The sequence below is a fragment of the Pleurodeles waltl genome, chromosome 1_1 (genome assembly GCF_031143425.1).
Source record: "Pleurodeles waltl isolate 20211129_DDA chromosome 1_1, aPleWal1.hap1.20221129, whole genome shotgun sequence".
Lineage (NCBI taxonomy): Eukaryota > Metazoa > Chordata > Amphibia > Caudata > Salamandridae > Pleurodeles > Pleurodeles waltl.
This window is the reverse complement of record NC_090436.1, coordinates 411,062,011-411,083,476: the sequence shown is the minus strand read 5'-3', so window position 1 is coordinate 411,083,476 and position 21,466 is coordinate 411,062,011.

Genomic DNA, 21,466 nt, shown 5'->3' with positions numbered 1-21,466 from the left:
TTTCGCTTTTAAATATACATTTCCACAATTTTACTGAAGTCGTTTTCCTACTGGTAGATATTTTAGATATGAAGCATGTCTTATTGCTTTCTCTGCCAGAGAAACAAGTTCCTTCAAGAACCTGAAAGCCACAAAAGTATCAGCTCAGATTTAGAAAATGAAGACATGAACATGATATTTAAATACCAAAATTAAGCAAGTAAGCTTTTTTGCAACTTTGGTAACTCTAGCCCTACGCCTGCAACTTTGTAGCATGCATGTTTAGGTTGTATGTCAATGCGCAAACAAAATGTTTCACCTCGACTGTCTTATTAAACGTTTGCCTATTCGACTGTCCATTAAATGTGCGCCTGTGAAGGAGGGCCCTTCAACGGGAAGTCTCTGTTTTAAAGACAACTGTATTAGTTACTTCACATTCTGCTGGTGCTATCACAGATACTGTTTTTTCACAGTAATGTACGGTGATGTAGTTTGACTAATTCTCTTGACTGGTCTAGCCTGTCCTGCGACAGCTCACTTGCTCTTCCAGTGGTCATGCATATTTAAGTATCGACACAGCTGCTCAGGATCTGTGGTCTCCTACTAGTATTCACGTTCCTCTTGGTTTTAAAGTTAAGATTTATGGTTATCGTGGAGCGGATTCAGAATGATATTGCTACAATCTTTATAAGACTTAGGAATACATATCTTTACAGCAAGCGAATGACCTCTCTATCTTCCTGTGTGCTGGAGAATAAATACAAGTTATGCATTTGTATAATAGCCAACCATTGGATGTGCACCTCAGATCTGAGTCAATAATTTTAAATTTACCAGCAATCTACTCAGAGGTATCACTTCCCTGTCTTTCATCAATATAAAAGTTCCATCACATTATAATATTTTAGGGTGTCATGTAAATGTCCAAGAGTGTTTGATAGCGCTGAAGTTTATATTTAGAAGCTTAGTGTATTAGAAGCTCATTGCATGGAGCTAATTGAATTCAGAAACATTTCCTTTTAGACTGGGGTTCCAATCTATTCAGCTTTCTCAAAGCCCATTCAATGATCCAGTTCTCTTATGGCTCAATAAAGAATTCGTAGAATATTGATATTTTAGGTGGGGATTGTTCTGCACTGGCATAAAAAAATGGGTGCTGCTTTCTCATCACAATACCTAGATAATCTAAAGTAGTCCCTTAATTGTAGGTATGTAAAAGTACCTATAATGCCAGGACTCACGGATAGAAGCTGGTTAAGTAACATCATTTTACACCACGAAGGAGGCCGCCCACACCCCAGTAGCGAAAGCTAAAGATACCAAAGAGCCCATCAAGATCTGGTATGGCACTATTAGGAGGTTGATGAAAGGAGATGTGGTTATTCAGGTAGGTGGAGCCTAAGCTATGTAGTGCTTTAAATGTGTGTGTGACGAGTTTGCAATTAGTGTGTTTGTGAGTCAGGAGCCAGTGGAGCTCCTTGAAGTGTGATGTAGTGAGAAGTGAGTTCCGTAGGGGAGGTTGATGATTAGTCTGGCTACCGAATTCTGGGTGTTTTGTAGTCTTCTGGTGAGTTGATTGTTGATTCCGGCATAGAGGGTGTTCCCATGATCCAACTTGCTGGTGACTAGGGTATGAGTGATGTTTTTTTCAGTTATTGCTTAGGAGCCATTTGAAGATTTTCCTCAGTTTCTTTAGGGTTTGGAAGCAGGATGAAGTAATGACGTTGATTTTTGTAGTCATGTTCAATTTGGTGTTGATGAGGATTCTAAGGTTCCTGCGTGGGTGCTGGATGTGGATGTGGTTCAGAGTTTGGCTAACTACTAGTTGGGGGTCACATGGTGAGGTGTTCTTGTGGAATGTCACTACTTCTACCCTGTGGGTCTTGCAGGTGGTAACTTTGTTTCTTGTATTGGGGGTCTTATCCGTGAAGAAAAGTATGAGTTGCATGCCATATGCGTAGGAGAGAATGTTGATGTCATGTGTGCGGATGATATTAGTCAGAAGGATGATGTGTGCCTCATTGAGGGTGGGGCTGAGTGATGAACCTTGAGACACTTCGCAAATTAGTTTGCGGGTTTCTGAGGAGGAAGGTGCCAGGCGAACAGCTTGCATTCTTTCCCTTGAGAAGCAGATCCAGTGGAGAATGGGTCAGTGGATGTAAATCTCCTGCATGCGCCTGATGACGATGGAGTGTGAGACTGTATCAAGTGCTGCAGAGAGGTACAGGAGAATGAGGGCTGATGGGTCTCCTCTGTCAAGTATCATGGGGATCTTGTTTGTGGCAGCAAAGAGTGCTCTATCTGAAAGACACTTCTAGATGCAGACTCCTTACCTTAGAATTATGCCCAGGCGTCAGACTGGATCCAGAAAATGTTCATGAGTAGTACCTCTGTGCTCCAGTAGGTGGCGATGTTCGGCTGTGCCTGGCATCGTCCGCACTGGAAGTGATGTGTGCGGTGCCTATACAGGTGCCACCCAGGCTCACTGATGTCAGTACTTTTCTTTTCACAATTAGTGCACATCTGGAGAAGGGCTACCCTAGTCACTTTTTTGGCTGACCTTTTTCAACCTTCTGTCAAAGACTTTTTGGGATCTTGTCTCCTGGTGTGACAGAATGTCCACAAGGAAGGCTGTTTTTAAGCCCTGTGGTGCCTGTTACCAGTAGATGTCGGTGACAGGCCCACACCTGCCTGTCTGCCTGCCTCTGGTATATTGAGCGCAACTACTGCACCAAGACCTGCCTCGATTGTTGCACAATGCACCACAAGGCTTTGAGGGAGCTAGTCCTCAAGCTCTTTGCCGCTTGACGTGCAATGCCACCACAGTCTCGATCACAGTCTAGAGGGAGGTCCTGGGATCGTTCGCAGAGCCATTGATCTTAGTTGCAGTTGAAGGTGTCCAGACGTTGGGGTAAGTCTGACTTCGCTCTGTCCATTGAAATCATCCAGCGAGACAAGGGAAGGCCTGGTTCCGGGGTGAGCCTGGGCCATCTTTGTGCCTCCCAGAATTTCCTACAGCCAGAGTAACCACTGCCCAACTTTGTGAGTTTTATGAAGCCATGCACCTCATATTTGGGTGGCCCATCCCCATTGGCATGAGTTTGGGCCCCACATGGTTGGGAGGGGGCCTACTGGTTTTCTGCCAGCAGGTTCCCCTCTGGTGCCAGCCGGGCCCCTTGGATCCATGGATGGATCTGGAGCAATTTCAACCTTTCCCGACGCTGGTCCCTCTGCTGATGTCAGCAGCACTCACTGGTGGCATCACTCCCATTCTTATCCCCACCTCCGTCCAGTGCCAACTCCGGTGCCATTCACTCCAGGCCAGAGTCTGAGCCCTATTCTTATGGGCCAAGACTTGAGAAAGATTGGAAGTAGCCGCTTGACCCTTATGAATACCAACACCTAGATCCCAACAATAACTACTGGTGTGAAGATTTGGCGGATGCCAGCAGACTGGGCACCTCCTCAGATCTTAGCATGGTCTTTCCTTCTGCCTTGGCTACCGAGGAGAGAGCCTCATTTGTAGTGGTGGAGAGGGTCTTACGGTACCCATGTGGCTGTCAAGGCAAATGGCTTGAAAGAGGTGCTTCAGACGGGAGTCACTTGATACGGACCTCTTCTCTCATTTAACAAAGCCCTCACTGACGTCCTACATGGGGCCTGGTACAAGCCCTGTACAGGGGCACCTGTAAATAGGACAATAGTCCACTGCCATCACCACATCCCAGGGGACCCCAGCTTCCTCACCCAACACCCCACGCTTGAGAGCTTGGTGATCCAAGCCTTCACCTCGAAAACAAAATCCTTGTCCATTCCCTAACACTCCACCAGATGGGGAATCCAGAAGGCTGGATACCTTAGGAAACAAGATGTTTTCTTCAACCAGCCTGGCACTTCCGTTGGTGAACAATGCGAGTCTTTTGGGCCAATACTCCCACTCACTCTGGAACTCAGTTGTGCAGGTGCTGCCTCTGGTCTGCAAGGAGGCCCTAGGCTGTGGACTAGATGCATCCCACTCTCTAGGCAGAGCATTTTCATCTTCGGTGGCCCCTAGGTGACACACTTGGTGGAGAACCCCTGGCTTTTCAGGGAATGTCTAAGCCTTGCTCATGGACATGCCCTTTGATGGCTCCCATCTCTTTGGAGACAAGGTGAACTCAGAGCTAGAGCACTTCAAGGGGAGCAAAGCTAAGGCCATGTCTTTGGGACTTTCCATGGCCCCTTGGCAACCCCAGTCCACCTTTTGCTCCTTCTAGCCACACTTCTATGTGCCAAGCCACCATGGCACACACGTTTTCCAGCCCCTCTGTGGCCATTGACGCAACACCCACAGGCCTCATGGATCAGGTTGCCAGATGGTGAGCCACTTCAGCACTCCCCTGGTAGCCTCAGCTTCCAAGCCTCTTTAGTTTGGCCTCTGAACATCATGGGCACTCTGTGGGAGGAAGGATACACCATCACCTGCAACACTGGGGGTCGATAACATCTAACCGCTGGGTTCTTCAGATTGTCCAAAGGGCTGATGGAGGACGACATCTCCTTACTCCACCAGGAAGTGGCTGCTCTCTTGACCAAGGGAGCGCTAAAGAGACTGTTAGCATCAGAAGTAGGCTGTGGTTGCTGTTCCTTCTACTTGCTGGTGCCCAATAAAGAAAGAGGCCTTTGGCCTATCCTAGACCTGCACCCTCTTATTTTCTTCCTGAAGAAGGAGATATTCAACCTGCTCATGCCCCTTCAAGTCTTGCCTACCCTGGATACTGGATGGTAGCGTAGGACTTGCAGGATGCCTACTTTCATATCCACATCCTATCTGCACACAGACATTCCCTGCAAGAACAGTAGGTCAGGAGCAATTTCAGTTCACCATGCTCTGCTTTGGCCTTACCAGCCCTCCTTCGATGTTCACCAAGGTGATGGTATGGTTGCAGCTTATCTGGGGAGACAACTTTGGATAAGTCTAAGGTAAGGAACTGTGGCTAGATAGAGTCTCTGCCAGATAAGGCCTTACTGAAGGTAAGTAACTTGTTCTTTTGTACTGTAGTTGGGCCTGAAACCAAACTGAATGTTGTTGAGGAGCTGGTCCTTGCTGAGGTGGTCAGGCCGTGGCCAGCTATGGTAGGAGGAAGATGAGTGTGTAGTTGGAGAGCGTGGCTGGGACAGCGGATGTTTTCTTGATCAGCAGTGTGATTTTGACATGTTTTCAGCTGTCCAAAAATGCGTCAGAGTCACTAAAATCCATTGAGGATGGGGGCTTGTGCTTCGCTGATCGGTAGGAGTCCCTTGAGGAAGTCATGGTAGGGGAAAGAGTATGATAGAGCTCCAGAGTGGATGATCTTCATGGTAGCAGAAGTTTTTGATGGTGGTGGCAGCTGGTCATGAGGTCAGGGTTCCTTTGGCCTTGATGGGAAGTTGAGCTGCGGTGGTGATGGGGTCTGGATGAGGGTTGAAGTTGCCATATGTGGAGGTGATTTTGTTGCAGAAGAATTCTGAGCGCTTGTTGCAAAGGTCGTGAAAGGGATGATGTTGCTGCAGGTGGCAAGAAGCACAGTGAAATCTTTGATGATAGCAAACATTCCCTTGCTATTGTTTCTGCAGGCATTAATGCGGTCTGCAAGAGCTGTGCACTTGATGTTCTGTGTTTGCACATGGTAGCGACTTAGGGTAAATTTGTAGATGTCTTTATCCATGGATTCTTGACTTGTTCTCCATTTGCACTCCAGTTGTTTTCATTGGCATTTTGTCACTGTGAGCTCCCTTTGTGCCAGCTGGCCGTTGATCTTTCTGTTGGGTTGCTCTTGAGGGTATCAGTGAGATAGCTGTTGAGGTTCTTGATAGCTTTTGGCAAGTTGCTGGAGTGCTTGGGCCAGTGCACAAAGAGGACGGAAGTTTAATCCTCTTCTGTGGTACTTTTCCAGCTGCAACAGGATGGATCTGATAGTGATAGGTCTGTGGTGATGCTGGATGGATACTGAAACTGACGAAGGCATAGTCTGTTGAAGTCATAGTTGCTTGCTTGTCAGCTCTGATAGATGGTATTTTGTCATCCCTGAGTTCCTCTGTGTACCAGCTGACGCAAGGTCAGGCTCTTTCCTTTGGGTTGGGCTTGACGAGAGCCATGATGTCGGCACATGCAGTGATTGAGCTGTGGAGGTTCTAGATGGCTTTTGGCAAGTTGCTTATATGCATGGAGAGAGGGGAAACCCAGACCTCTTCTGTGATGCTTTTCCATCTGAGACGGGCAGATCTGACGGTGGTTGGTCTGTGGTGGTGAGGGATGGGTACACTGAAACTGACAAGGATATGATCTTTCCAGGTCATAGTTGCTGGCTCGTCAGCTATGATGTTGCAGGTTAAGTAGAAAATTGGGTCCAATAGGTGTCCAGCAGTGTGGGTAGGTTTGGTAACATTCTAGGTGAATCTGAGATTTTCTGGAAGGGACATGGATTTTGCGTGTGTGAGGTCTAAGTGAAAGTTAAGGTCTCTGAGGATGAAGGTGCTGGCATTGATGTTGATGAGTGCTGGCTAAATTGGTGTGAGGTCCTGGTGGTCTGTGGAGTCCTGGTGGTCTGTGGGGTCCTGGTGGTCTGTACATGAGGGTTGCGCCCAGGGAGAAGTTGGCTGTGATTCCTGTCTTGAATGTGAGCTGTTCTATGTCACTGGTGGGGTGGCCTTGTAGGTGGTGCAAATGAAGGTATATTTGAATATGACGGCAACTCCACCTCCAGACTTGGGCTGACGGTCTTCCCTGGCAATCTTGTAACAAGGGAGGGGTGGCTGTTGAGATGTCCGGCGCAGAGGCTAGATTTAGTCATGTGTTCAGTAGGAAGAACAGGTCCTGAATGGGGTTGCGCAGTAGGACTCATATCTCTGCAACATGTTTGGTGAAAAAGCTGGTGTTTAGCATGCATGCATGTGTGCTGTGTTTCGTGGGTGGTGGTTGGTCTTTGTGAGCATCAGCAGGTGGCTGGTTTGACTGGGTTTCAGTGAGTGGGTTGCTGGTTGCTGTTGGTGCTGAAGTGTTAGGTGGAGGGGGGATAGTGCATGAGAACTTGCAAGATTTGCATGTAAACATGCTCTCCGTGTTGTGTTGTGTGGCAGCAGAGCAGCGAGCAGCAATCAGGATTTAGAATATTGAAGAGTGTGGCATGGTAGCAGTGGGTAGGGAAAGGACCAGGATTCCTGGTGCTGGATGTGGTCCAGACTCGAACGGGTGTAGACAGGCATGCCCTTGGCTTGCCAGTGCTGCACTAACCATGAAATGGGTCCTGATCTGGAGCAGGAGCAGAGGGGGTGATGGATGGTGTGCACATGGATCACAGATAATAGCTCCATAATACAAAAGGGTGTACTATTGAGCTACACTGGAGGAATGTTGCCTTGTTTGGGATACTAGCTGCGTGAGTTGCAGCACCTCAAGTTGAGGGATGCCCTATTGGGGAAGAGACCCTTGAGGGAAATGGACTGGATATATTTCAGAGACCTAAGCGGCAGAGGTTGTATCATTGTGAATTAATTGTCCACGGGGTGCTTTAATGGGAGAAGCTCAATGTCAACGTTAATATGCCTAAAAAATGGTGTAAATGTACACCATTATATGTGCCAGCATAACAACGAACTTGCATCCCAGTTGTCGAATTCACCCGACATGACCTCCCCATCAACCCCGTGTCAGAAATATGTGGTCAGGCAAGCCCTGCAACCTAGGCCTCAAGCTACTGATTGACAGATCATAGGTGGAGTGACACGTAGCCTATAGACATAGGCTCAAACTGGAAAAACATAGATCCCTCAAATAGGTAGCGACACCACAATAGTCGTAGGAGATTGACCGCCAATAAAACACATTAGGCCGGAGGGGCGTGCATTCCCAAAACACCATAGAAGTTAGATGCCACATGAGGTTAGGAACACTCAGCCAGTCAGCACACAACACACACACAACATGCAGGACATCTGGACATGTTACCTACTGGTCTGCATTTTGTCAACGCAAGGTCCAGACCCACCTGAGCACTTTACCAAATGGTCATATTTATGACTCCACAACTAGGCCCAGATTCCTTTCCACAAAGAATTGTTTTATAACCCTTCAAGAATTGTATAAAGGGCGCTCAGAACTTTGTAACTTTGAGAGACAGTCGTCAGATCCCGACTCTATACTGCACTCCCCCGACTGTTGCATTTAATTAAAGCAACAACTGTTCCTGTTTTGCCAAATGCCTCTTGTCATGTCATTCCTTTAAGGTAAATCCACATTCGAGCACTATCAACTTTTTTGAGTTATCTTCATTCATCTTGCATGCTTGGTGGCTCTTTTTCACTCACTTCTTCATACCCTATTCCTTCTCCTTTGCTGACCCTTCCTTTCCATCCACCTCCCTTTTACTCTGCCTTACCTGCTTTTAAAGTTTAGACTCCCTTAAGGTGCATATATGCACCCTCTTTTTGGGAAGCATGTTCTCTTAGAGAATGAGCATTAAATCAATCAATCAATCAGGGCTTTATGGAGTGCAGTGAATCTCCCGCAACAGTTTCCAGGTGCTGAAAACATTGCTGCTTGGAGGGCTCAGTTGAACAGCCAAGTCTTGAGTCCTTTCCTGAATTCCAGAAGGAAGGATGAAGTCAGCGGAAGGATGAAGTCCGTAGGTGAAGGGGGAGGTCGTTCCAGGATTTCGCTGCGATGTAGGAGAAGGAGTGTCCTCCACTCTTTCTTCGGCAGGTGCGGGGGTGTGCCAGGGAGAGTGAAGTGGAGCATAGGTGTCTTGAGGTTTGGTGGAAGTTCAGGCGGAAGTTGATGTTTGCTGGTCCTTGATTGTAAAGGGCTTTGTAAGTGTAGATCAGCATCTTAAATTAACATCTCTTCTCAATGGGGAGCCAGTAAAGCTTCTTGAGATGGGGTGGTGTGGGTCCATTTGGAGAGGTTGAGGTGGAGTCTGGCCACAGAATTCTGTATGGTTAGTAGTCTTTTTCAGGAGATGCGTGGTGATTCCTACGTAGAGTGCGTTGCCCTAGTCCAGCCGGCTGGTGACTAAAGCATGAGTGACTGTTTTTCTGGTGTTGACGGGGAGCCATTTGAAGATCTTACAGAGCATGGGAAGAGTGAGGAAGCAGATGAAAGAGACTAGTTTGATCTGTTTTTTCCTTGTGACGTTGCTGACCAGGATGATGTTGAGGTTGCAAGTGTGGTCTGTCAGAGTTGGTGCGGATCCTAGTTCAGAAAGCCACCAGCAGTCGTTCCCCTGGGAGGTGTTGTTTCCAAAGATCAGCACTTGTCTGTGTTGAGTTTTAAGCAGTTGTTTTTCATCTAGTTGGCGATGCCCATCATAGATCTGCAGAAGTTGGAGGGCGGATGAACTGGGTGTCATAAGTATAGGATATGATGTTCAGTCCATGGGTTCTATCAATGTTGGCAGTGGAGGGAGTCATGTACATGTTGAACAGAGTACTCCTGAGGGACAAGCCTAGCGGGACACTGCAGATGATGTTCTTGAGTTCCGAGGTGAATGGAGATAGGTGGATTTTCTTGGTTCTTCTGGTGAGGAAGGAGGTGATCTATTTGAGGTCATCTCTTTGGATTCCAGTGAGATGAAGCCTATTGATAAGGGTGTGGTGTAATACAGTGTTGAATACTGCTGAGAGGTTGAGGAGGCTCAGGACTGCCATTTCTCCCCGGTCAAGGAAGGCTCTGATGTCAGTGGCGGCGATCAGGGCGGTTTCAGTGCTGTCATTTGTGTGGTATCCAGACTTGAAGGAGCCCAGTAAACTGTTGTTGTCCAGGTGCTCTGTGAGTTGGCAGTTGATGAGCTTTCCAAGGACTTTGCCATGGGACGGGAGCAGAGAGATGGGACGGTAGGTTGAGTTTTCTGTGGTCGGAGGATGGTTTCTTGAGAAGGGGTCTGACTTCTGCATGTTTCCATTCATCCTGGAAGGTGACCATAGTTATGGATGAGTTTAAGATGGCGGTGATTTCTTTGCTGATCGTCTTGCTCCCAAGGTTGAAAATGTGGTGGGGACAGGGGTACGTGGGTACTCATAGGAAAGTACCCTCTTTTTGGAATAGTTATCCCCTTTTTTGCCTGCTGTCAGTATGCTTGGACTGTTTTCACTAGGATCCTGCTAACCAGGACCCCAATGACTGTTCTCTCTCCCTCTAACTATGCCACAATTGGCATACTAATGCCCCAGTATAAGTCCCTAGTATATGTTAATTTGGTACCCAGGGCATTGGGGCACCAGGGGTCCCCCATGGGCTGCAGCATGTATTGTGCCACCAATGGGTGCCCATACAAAATGTGTCTGCAGGCCTGCCATTGCAGTCTGCGTGAAAAGGTGCATACATCCTTTGACCATAGGTCACTGCACCTGGTCACTGTAAGTCACCCCTATGGTAGGCCCTCCTAGCCCAGAGGCCAGGGTGCAGGTCCCTGTATGTGAGGACACACCTGCATGAGCAGAGGTGTCCCTACGAACTCCAGTTCCATTGCACTGGACTTCGTGAGTGCGGGGAAGACATTTTTCCCATGTACTAGACACAGGTCACTACTTGTGTCAAACTACATAATGGTAACTCCAAACCTGGGCATGTTTTGTCTCAAACATGTCAGAATCATACCCCAATATTGTTGACAGTATTGGTTGTATGATTCCATGCACTCTGGGGGCTCCTTAGAGGACCCCCAGTATTGCTCCTACCAGTCTTCTGGGGTTTTCCGGGAAGCCTCCGCTGCTGCCACCCTTCAAACAGATTTATGTCCTCTTGCTGCTTGACCAACTCGGGCAGGCAACTGTAACTTGCTGTGTCTGCTGCCAGTGGGGGCTGAATCCTCTTCTAGTGGCTCTTCGACTGCTGAGGGTCACCCCGGACTACTCTCATTGGGTCGAGTCCCCTTGGCCTTGCTGGTCCTCTTCAGCCTTGCAACTCTTCTTCATCTTCTTTTGCATTTGCCAAAGCTTGTTGGTGGTTCTCTGGCACCACTGACCCACTGCAACCCGACAGCCGATGTGGGACTGTAGGAAGGTAGTCTCTTTCTAGCCTTGTTACCCCCCACTTTTGGCCTGTTTGTGAGTATATGTCAGGGTATTTTTACTGTCTCACTGGGATCCTGCTAGCCAGGGCCCCAGTGCTCATAGTGGAAACCCTGTGTTGTCAGTGTGTTTGATATGTGTCACTGGCATCCTGCTAGCCAGGATCCCAGTGCTCATAGGTTTGTGGCCTATATGTGTTGTGTTCTCTGTGTGGTGCATAACTGTATCACTGAGGCTCTGCTGACCAGAACCTCAGTGTTTATGCTCTCTCTGCTTTTAAAATTGTCACTATTAGTGACTAATTTTACCAATTCTGATTGGCACACTGGAACACCCTTATAATTCCCTAGCATATGGTACCTAGGTACTCAGGGTATTGGGGTTCCAGGAGATCCCTATGGGCTGCAGCATTTCTTTTGCCACCCATAGGGAGCTCAGACAGGTCTTACACAGGACACCCACTGCAGCCTGAGTGAAATAACATCCACGTTATGTCACAGCCATTTTACACTACACTTAAGTAACTTATAAGACACCTATATTTCTAACCCTCACTTAGTGAAGGTTAGGTGCAAAGTTACTTAGTGTGAGGGCACCCTAGCACTAGCCAAGGTGCTCCCACATTGTTCAGGGCAATTTCCCCGGACTTTGTGAGTGCGGGGACACCATTACACACGTGCACTACATATAGGTCAATACCTATATGTGGCGTCACCATGGTAACTCCGAACATGGCCAGTAACATGTCAAGGATCATTGTCACCCCAATACCATGCATCCCGGGGGCTCCAGCATAGAGCCCGGGTACTGCTAAACTAACTTTCCGGGGTTTTCTCTGCAGCTACCACTGCTGCCAACCCTCAGACAGGTTTCTGCCCCCCTGGGGCTTGGTCAGCCCAGTCCCAGGAAGGCAGAACAAAGGATTTCCTCTGAGAGAGGGTGTTACACCCTCTCCCTTTGGAAATAGGTGTGAAGGGCCTGAGAGGAGTAGCCTCTCCTGGCCTCTGGAAATGCTTTAAAGGGCACAGATGGTGCCATCATTGCATAAGCCAGTCTACACCAGTTCAGGGATCCGCCCAGCCCCGCGCTGGTGCGAAACTGGACAAAGGAAAGGGGAGTGACCACTCCTCTGACCAGCACCTCCCAGGGGAGGTGCCCAGAGCTCCTCCAGTGTGTCCCAGACCTCTGCCATCTTGGACGCAGAGGTGTGAGGGCACAATGGACACCTCTGAGTGGCCAGTGCCAGCAGGTGACGTCAGAGACCCCTCCTGATAGGTGCTTACCTTTCTCTGTAGCCAATCCTCTTCTGAGGGCTATTCTGGTCTCTCCTGTGTGTATCTCACCAGATAACGAATGCAACAGCTCACCAGTGTTCCTCTGCACTTCCCTCTTCAACTTCTGCCAAGGATGGACCGCTGACTGCTCCAGGATGCCTGCAAAACTGCAACAAAGTAGCAAGAAGACTACCAGCAACATTGTAGCGCCTCATCCTGCCTACTTTCTCAACTGTTTCCTGGTGTTGCATGCTCTGAGGGCTGTCTGCCTTCACCCTGCACTGGAAGCCAAGAAGAAATCTCCTGTGGGTCGACGGAATCTTCCCCCTCCTAACGCAGGCACCAAACGTCTGCATCACCGGTCCTCTGGGTCCCTTCTCATCTTCACGAGCCTGGTCCCTGGAACACAGGAGCTGGATCCAAGTGTCCCCGACAGTCCAAAGGCCCTTCTGTCCAAATTTGGTGGAGGTAAGTCCTTGCCTCCCCACGCCAGGCAGTAATCCTGTGTAGCTGCAGCTGCTAGGGCTTCTGTGCACTTTTGCAAGTATTCCTTTGTGCACAGCCTAGCCCAGGTCCCCAGCACTCTGTCCTGCATTGCCCAACTCGCTGAGTTCGCCTCCGACTTCGTGGGACCCTCTTTTGTTGTGCTGAGTCGACCGTCGTACTCAGATCTTCTGAACGCCTGTTCAGGTGCTTCTGAGGGTGCTGCCTGCTTCTGCGTGGGCTCTCCATGTTGCTAAGTGCTCCCTCTGTCTCCTCCTCCAAGGGGCGACCTCCTGGTCCTTCCTGGGCCCTGGCAGCACCCAAAACCTTCAACCGTGACTCTTGCAACTAGCAAGGCTTGTTTGTGGTCTTTCTGTGTGGAAACAACTCTGCATCCTCCAGCACGCCGTGGGACATCTTCTGACCAAAGGAGAAGTTCCTGGCACCTTCCGTTGTTGCAGAATCTTCGGCTTCTTCCACCCAGAGGCAGCCCTTTTGCACCTTCATCCGGGGTTTAGTGGGCTCCTGCCCCCCCCCCCCCCCCCCCCGGACACTTGCGTGACTCTTGGACTTGGTCCCTTTCCTTTACAGGTCCTCAGGTCCAGGAATACGCCTTCAGTGCTTTGCAGTCAGTTGTTGTCCTTGCAGAATCCCCTATCTCGACTTTACTGTCTTTCTGGGGTAGTAGGGTAACTTTCCTCCTACTTTTCAGGGTCTTGGGGTGGGGTATCTTGGACACCCTTAGTGTTTTCTTACACTCCCAGCGACCCTCTACACACTACACTAGGCCTGGGGTCCATTTGTGGTTCTCATTCCACTTTCTTAGTATATGGTTTGTGTTGCCCCCTAGGCCTATTTTTCCCTATTGAATTCTATTGTGTTCTACAGTGTTTGCACTACTTTTCTAAGTGTTTACTTACCTGATTTTGGTTGTGTGTGTATATTTTGTGTATATTACTTACCTCCTAAGGGAGTACATCCTCTGAGATACTTTTGGCATATTGTCACTAACATAAAGTACCTTTATTTTTAGTAACTCTGAGTATTGTGTTTTCTTATGCTATAGTTCTAACTGATATAAGTGGTATAGTAGGAGCTTTGCATGTCTCCTAGTTCAGCCTAAGCTGCTCTGCTATAGCTACCTCTAACAGCCTAAGCTGCTAGAACACCTCTAATCTACTAATAAGGGATAACTGGACCTGGCACAAGGTGTAAGTATCACAAGGCACCCACTATAAGCCAGGCCAGCCTCCTACAGGACACTATCTGCATCCCTTCAGGGACTCCTCTTCATCTCCTGCGCTGCACAACCGGTCTTCTTCTTACCCTGTGGACCTGATCATGCATCCACAGGATGGGTATTGGCTCCTGCCACGACCGGACACTCCATCACAAACTGGATGTGGTCCCCTTCCTTTGCAGGTCCTCTTGTGTCAGAATCCACCTTTGGGTTCTTCCAGTCTGGATTGGTCTTGCACAATCCTTTGTCCTCCTGTTAGTTTTGGGGAAAACCAGGTACTTACCTCTACTCTCCTGTTCGCTGGGGGTCACTCTGGTACTCACCTCTTGGCGTTCCTAATTCCTACAGCTCTCCTCTAATGAGTCCACATCTTTGGGTGGGAGGACTGTATCTCACAATCCACTTTCTTAGTATGTGGTTTGGCCCTTCCCTATGGCTGTGGTGTTTTGTGTGGTGAATTGGTCCCAGGAGGTGTGCAGGTGGTTGGAGTTTGTGTCCTGGTTTGCATCCATGGGACCGAAGAGGGGTTGAGGGTATCGTTGACGGGGGTTTGAGGTTTGGACTTTTTGTAGATGGTGTAGATCTTGTCATGGAAGCAGTCCTCCTTGGTGTTGCAGAGTTCTTGAGAAGGGGTGATGATTTTTTTGGTGGCTTAGGGGTTGAAGAACTCTCCGACAATGCTGAAGGGTTCTATGCTGAGGTTAGAGCTGGCTTTGATGTGATTGTCTAGGGTGCTCTTTTTCATCTCCTTCAGTAGTTGATGGTATTGGTTGAGGACTGACTTGAAGGTGGTTCAGTCTGAGGGCTCCTTGCTGGTGTGCCATTCCTTTTCTAGTTGCTTGCAGTTACGTTTTGTGGTTCTCAGTTCTGTGGTGTACCAGTTGGTCTTCTTGAAGTGTTTTTTGAGTTTGGTGGGCTTGATGGGGGTGACTGTTGGCGCAATCTCTGATCCAGGCGGAGAAGTTCTTGCCAGCCTGTTGTAGGTTGGTTGCAGTGTCAGGGTGGGAGGTGTGGAGGGCATTGGTTCATTGGCTCCATGATACTTTGTTCCAGCTGTGGTGTGAGGTGCTGGCCAGCTTGGTGTCAATGCCGGCAGATCCGGTGATGGTGAAGTGGACGATGGTGTGGTTTGTCCAAGTGAGCTTTGTGACATGGCTGTACTTGACTCTGTGGTTGGTCGTGAAGATAGGGTCGAGCATGTGGCTTGCATTGTATGCGGTGTTGGTGACTAGCCGGGTGAGGCTGATGTTTTTCATGCTTTTGAGGAGGTTGGCGGTGTTGGTGGCGTAGAGGCTATGGAGGTGAAAATTGACATCTCTGAGGAGGATGTCGAGTTTGGAGTCAGTGGGGAGTGGGGCGATGAGTTTGGGGAAGACGCCACAGAAGCTGGGATATGGTCCTGGAGATCTCTAGGTAAAAGTGCCTACAATGGTGATTTTGCCATTAGTTTGGAGTTAGAAATGGAGGTGTTCCATGGTCGGGATAGTGTTGTCTGCGAGGGTGGTGGAGTTGATTGTTTCTTTGTGGATGATGGTGATCCGATCTCTGTGTTTTTTGTTGCGGTCATGGTTTGCTATTGTGTAGCTGTCGGGAGTAGCTGCGGAGATGTCGGTGTGGATGCAGGGTCTCGGTGAGGAAGATAATGTCGGGGTGAGGGAGGTGATGGTATCTCAGTGGTGCACTTGCATAGAGATAGTGTGTTGAAGGGGATGCAGTGGACTTGTTCTGAGGCCATGGTGGTTGCCATGGTCGGCGTGGTGCTGTTTGTCATGCCTGCGGGGCTCTGGTGTTGCAGAAGAAGCAACAGTGCTGACAGGTGAAATGTCTTACTGGTGATCGTAGAGACGTGCAGCAGCAGTTGTTGTTGCAAGGTCTGAGTTGGGCGGGAGAACCAGGGTTCCTGGTGCTGGCAGGTGCTCACGGGCTTGCCTTTGACGCACCAGCAATGCTTGCCACGCTGCAGTCTCCAATAAGTAGGTCCTGGGAGGAGGGAATGGCTCTGGGAGGCAGTGGGCGGGACTGGTGGGAGGAGGGAAGTGGGGAGAGAGCAGCGTTAACAAGGTGGGGAAGAGGGAAAGGGGGAAGGCGGCAACTGGGCAAAAGACAATATGAACACACAAACAGTGAGGAAACAGGAAAACAAGAGATAAGTGAGCAGAAAAAGAAAACAGCAATGCAGATAATAACACTGTCAATCAGGCAAAACAGAAGATAAGTGACTGGAAAATGAAAACAGCAATGCAGGGAATAAGACAGTTCACTGACAAAATGCAACAGCAGGAGCGGGAAGACCTGAAGCACAGGCAGCAAGAGGGAGCTAGGTCAGAGACTTGCTCATTGGGGTGTCCCTGCGGCCTCCATTAGGTAGGCCCTGGGATGAGTTTGGGACCTATTCAAGTTGGAAACTAATTAAGCTTATTCTTACAGCTTAGCAGTGGGTTCCTTGTAGCCTTTTCTTCAATATTGTATGGTTGCTTGTGCCATGAAAAATTGAATGAAAATGAAGTTACAAAACAAATGGCATAGGTTAATTCTGAAAGAAATGGATCAAAAGTATTCAGAAGCATTTCATATATTTCACTTGATTTATCTTTCATATCTGTAGCCTTACCATTCGAATTATGTTGGTAATATGAGCACTTCTGCAATAGTCACCGGTCTAAGCAAGGTCACTTCAGAAGATGTTGCAGAATATAGGAAAGAAGCACTATCCAGTCTCTTGTGGAAGGTATAGAAAGTCTCAGAAACCATTCTATTTTTTTTTAAATCTCCTAAGGTTTTTGATGAACTGTAGACTGATCGACGGCTCCCTATCATTATAGTACAATGGCACATTTGGGATCAGTCTGCAAGTTATCCAACATGCAGCTTTAAGGGAGAGAATCGGGTCCACTCGTTAGCACTTTGTAGCAAAATACATAGTTATTGAAATGGCATTTATGTGGCTTTAACAGGGGCAAGTTAGGTACAACAACTATGGTTGGCTTTAACAGGGGCAAGTTAGGTACAATAAGTATGGTTGATTTGATAGAGCCCTATGGGTCGGATAGTGTGCATAGTGAGCCACCTGGCCACTATGCCGGACTCCCGACCTGGATGTGATTCATCTCATCCTCCAGCCGGACGCAGCCAGAAGCTATAAATAAAAGGCCTTAAGACCACTCAAGGTCTTTTTCCACAACAGTACGCCTGTGTTCTTTACTATGCACTGACCACTGCAAAGGCATGGAAGACAGGCCCAACTACGTTGTCAACAAGGATGCACCCGGCTCCTGCAGCCATTTCACTACCTTTTACAGGTGACCTGCACTTCAGAACATCTGGACAATGACACAATGCATGCCGTGTGCGTGGTGCAAAGGGCCTCTTCCACAACTATCACATTGGAATGCCATCACATCATATGTGGGCCTCCCCTGAAGAGAACCAGCTTCTCCATGGTACGTGACAGGTCCCGCAGCAACTGCGCAGGCCCTTTGATCAATGTACCATGTTGGATGAGGCCAGTGCTGCGCGTGCCTAAGGTCCACCCGTACCTACAGCTTATCCGCAGCACAACCCAGTGGCAGAGCGTTAACTCTTCAGTGAGCTAGAGGACCCTGCCACTGTCACTCCCAGACTGAGACATATGTAGGCTGGCTGAACAATTACTTTAGAGCCACCAGCAAGGCTGACTGAGCCACCAAAGACTCCTTGCTGCTTAATTATGTGGGGGAGGGGATATTTAAGCTGTTTGAACACCTCCCTAACATGGGTGCAGATGATGACTATAACCGTGAGGGCTCTCAATGCCCACTTCTACCCCTGTCTGTACTCGGAGTATAAGTGCTATAAACTATGCCAAGTATGCAAACTTGAAAGGGAGTCAGTTGACAACTTTTATGCCTGCCTGCATGAACTGGCCAGGAACTGCACTGCCGATGACCAGCCAAATGAGATTCGGGCACAGATTATCCAAGGATGCCGGTCCAAGGCTGATATCGAGACAAGACAACATCAGTCTCGATGATAACCCCATCCTGGTGTGGTGCCATTACCTGTTAGCTGTGCAGGCAACAGAAATGGGCATAGCCCTGACCCATGGCCACTGCAGTAGAAAGTCACCTGTGGGCAAGGTGGAAATCATTCCGAGACGGTGTACCGGCCACAACACAACACTGGTGGTGAGCGATTCCAGCCAGCCAGCCCCTCGTCCTCCCATTGCATTGGCTCTTGGACCCTAGAGGTGGAGGGAACCCCCCCTCCCCACCGTGCATAAATTCCAGGAGAAGCACGATCCATTAGGCCTGGCAAGCCCCAAAAAGGGGATAACATCCTGCACCACTGCGAACTGGGCTACAGGATAGCGCGAGCCGACCACACCCTCCCCCACTGAGCACGAAGAACAGGGGGAGTACAGACTACAGGCCACCGAACTTACCTGAAGCAGGAGAAGGAGGGCCGCCAGTAATAAATGAAGTGTACAGCGCAGTACAGTAAACTATATAATGGAGTATGTTAAAGTATTAGTTATCCACACGAAGTAGGAAAGTAATCCTACCATGACCACCAGATTCTCCCATGTTTATGTGGGAAGCCTCAAGCCTAGTACATTAGTTATTCCAACATTGAACAACTATCCATCCTCCTCAGCCAGTCCTACTCCCAATGCAGCCATTTCAGATCTCCAATAGTGATTAGGACCTCTTTAGGCAAGAAACGTGATGAGTCCCACCAGCGATTCTTCCAAAAGTTACCAAAGTGGTTTTCAGTTATCCTCAGCATCTCTAGTTTAGTTGAGGGATCAATATGACTACCTAGCACCTAGGATAACATTTGCAGTGCATAACACCAATAGTCTTTTACTTGATGACACTTCGACACCATATGTAAAAAAATAACCCAGTGCTGAATTACACCAAGTGCATTCGGGTGAGGAAGGTCTTACCCCTGGATTATGGTTGCTTGAGTGTAAACTATACTCTGTCTAATTGCGTTGGATCACATGTAATTTCTCAGACATAGGTAATTTTCAGTGGAGCCATCCTAGCATCTCAGCGTTTGATCTCTTTTAATAGGCCTAAATTCCACAAGTTATTTAGTGAAAATATGTGGCGATGGGACAGCCTCCGCATGAACGTAGTAGATAGGCACTTACCCCTGCCCTGAGTGACCCAAATTCTGTGAAACTAGTATCCAAGCTTTCTTTTGGCCTAGCTAACATTGCTAGCATGTGCGTTGAAAACGAGGTGTGTCAATGGTAATGGCAAAATCCAGAACCTTGGCTCTGGTTTGGAAGGGCTCAGTGGACTCTTTTCTTCACATGGGACTACTGTCCCTGCCTTGGGATGTTGGTATGAGGCCATGGTGGCAATGTGCAGATTGTGTGAGATAACAGTCACAAACAGAGTTTTTTTTCTGTGTCAGAGAGGAGTGTGGCCTTTCATGCCCATTTGTGTACCATTACACTTCCATTTGACACTCTGTAGTTTTCACTGACATTAAGGAGGTCATTACAAGTTTGGCAGTCTGACCGCCATGGTGGAGGCCACCAAAAGACTGCCATGTTGGAAGTCTCACAGACCGCTGTATTATGAGTTGAACAACCAGGACCACCAAAACACAGGCTAAAAACTGACACCCCCTGGCGGGTGGAAATGGGCGGTCCAACCCCCAGCACCACTAGCCTGTCAACCAACCACTGAACCTATTGCGACTCACAAATCACAATGGCAGTTCTTCCATGGCGGACTTCCAATGGAGGCGCGAACCGCAGCTGTCACCACAGTAATACACAACACCACATTGGATAGATTCAAAATCCAAACGGCTGACACACATCCACACAACCGACACACCTACCAAATGCACTATAGAACACGCCCCTTCACACACCACAATCCTTGCATCGATGGCACCACACAGAAGCCAGAAAATCAGAGACAGTACCATAGATTAGACCCCATCCATCATTCACATAGCAACTTTCCCACACCACTACAACACACCCACCACACAAAATCACACCTTTACACATCATTTACTAACCGTCGCCCTCTCACCACACAGCACTTACATCCTATCTTCCTTTTACAGCACTGTCCACCACCACAGTGTCACCACAAAAACATACCTGTTTCACAGACCATGAGTTACAAGCACTCCTGGTTCACCCTGCCTACATCGTCTCCACCCAGACCTGTTGCATATACATCCCAGGCAACCAGTCGCCCCCACACCTGTGTCCCAGGGACAGTTACAACTACCATGTACCAGATTTACAACTCTAAATCCCTGACAATGATGGACCCAGCACCAGTGGCAGTGGGCAAACTTCCAAGCGCACAGATACAGCGGGGTAGGGTGTGTAGAAGGGATGATGTGGGCCAGCCGGATAAGGCTGCTAGGGATACGTCTGGCCAGGACACCATCTCCCAAGTCTTGGGAGCCTACCGACAATCCCAAGGCGAGATGGGCCAGATACTTGCCATGATTGGGGAGATCAAACAGCTGCAGAGGGATAACCACCCCGAAGTAATGCAACAGTGGGAAACCCAAAATGCCAAGCTAGCTGCCATAACGGGGTGCTGAGAGACATCAACACCACCCTGAGCAGGGAATGTCCACAACGCCTCCAATGGCCAAGTTACACCAGCCCCTTCAACATCTGTGGCAGCCAGTGGAATGGTGGCTCTGCCAAAGGAAGGACATGCCTCAGACACCCCTGCCTCTGTAGCTCAAGAACCCCCTCGCAAGCGTAGACGTCCACCCAAACAAACAGGAGGTGCAGATGGCAAGACAACAACCACTGCCAGGAAGTAACCCCCCAAATGATAGAGTCCCTTTTTTGTGACTCAGATGCACCCTGTTGACTTTTCTACAACCATTTTCTAATTTATCAGGATAGTAGGACACTGGACTTGGGACTTAAAATGTTGTGGCAGGTACTCTGATGATAACATGCACCATGACTGATCCCTTCAGTGTTTGAACATTATTTCTTTGCTCACATTCATCCTAATCTCCTGTGCACATATAAATAAACACAACTAATAAACTATCTGTGATAGTCATTTTTCATCTATGTGAGTAGTTTCATCTGAAATATATTTCATGCTCATTATTGACACATAAGAAAGAAATGTGAGGAGGGACATGTCACATGTAGTTTCATGCTGGGGATCAATAAAACACAATGACACAATTGGATAATCACCAATTTCTGAAACCTTGAGCCATATATTGCAAAGCAACAAATGACCTGTCTGATGGTCACACAGAGACCCTTCTCAAACAATCCTGACCTGCACACTTCCCCAAGGAGTCAGTGAAATTAAAGACCATTACATACTTACACCCCGGGGAAGTACTTATTGATGAGATCTGCCCGCATGTTTCCACCTTCCTCCTCATCACTGTCATCCTCACTTGGCATTTCTGCATTCTCATCCGGTGGAACTGCTAGTTCCCCCTCATCTGGGATGTA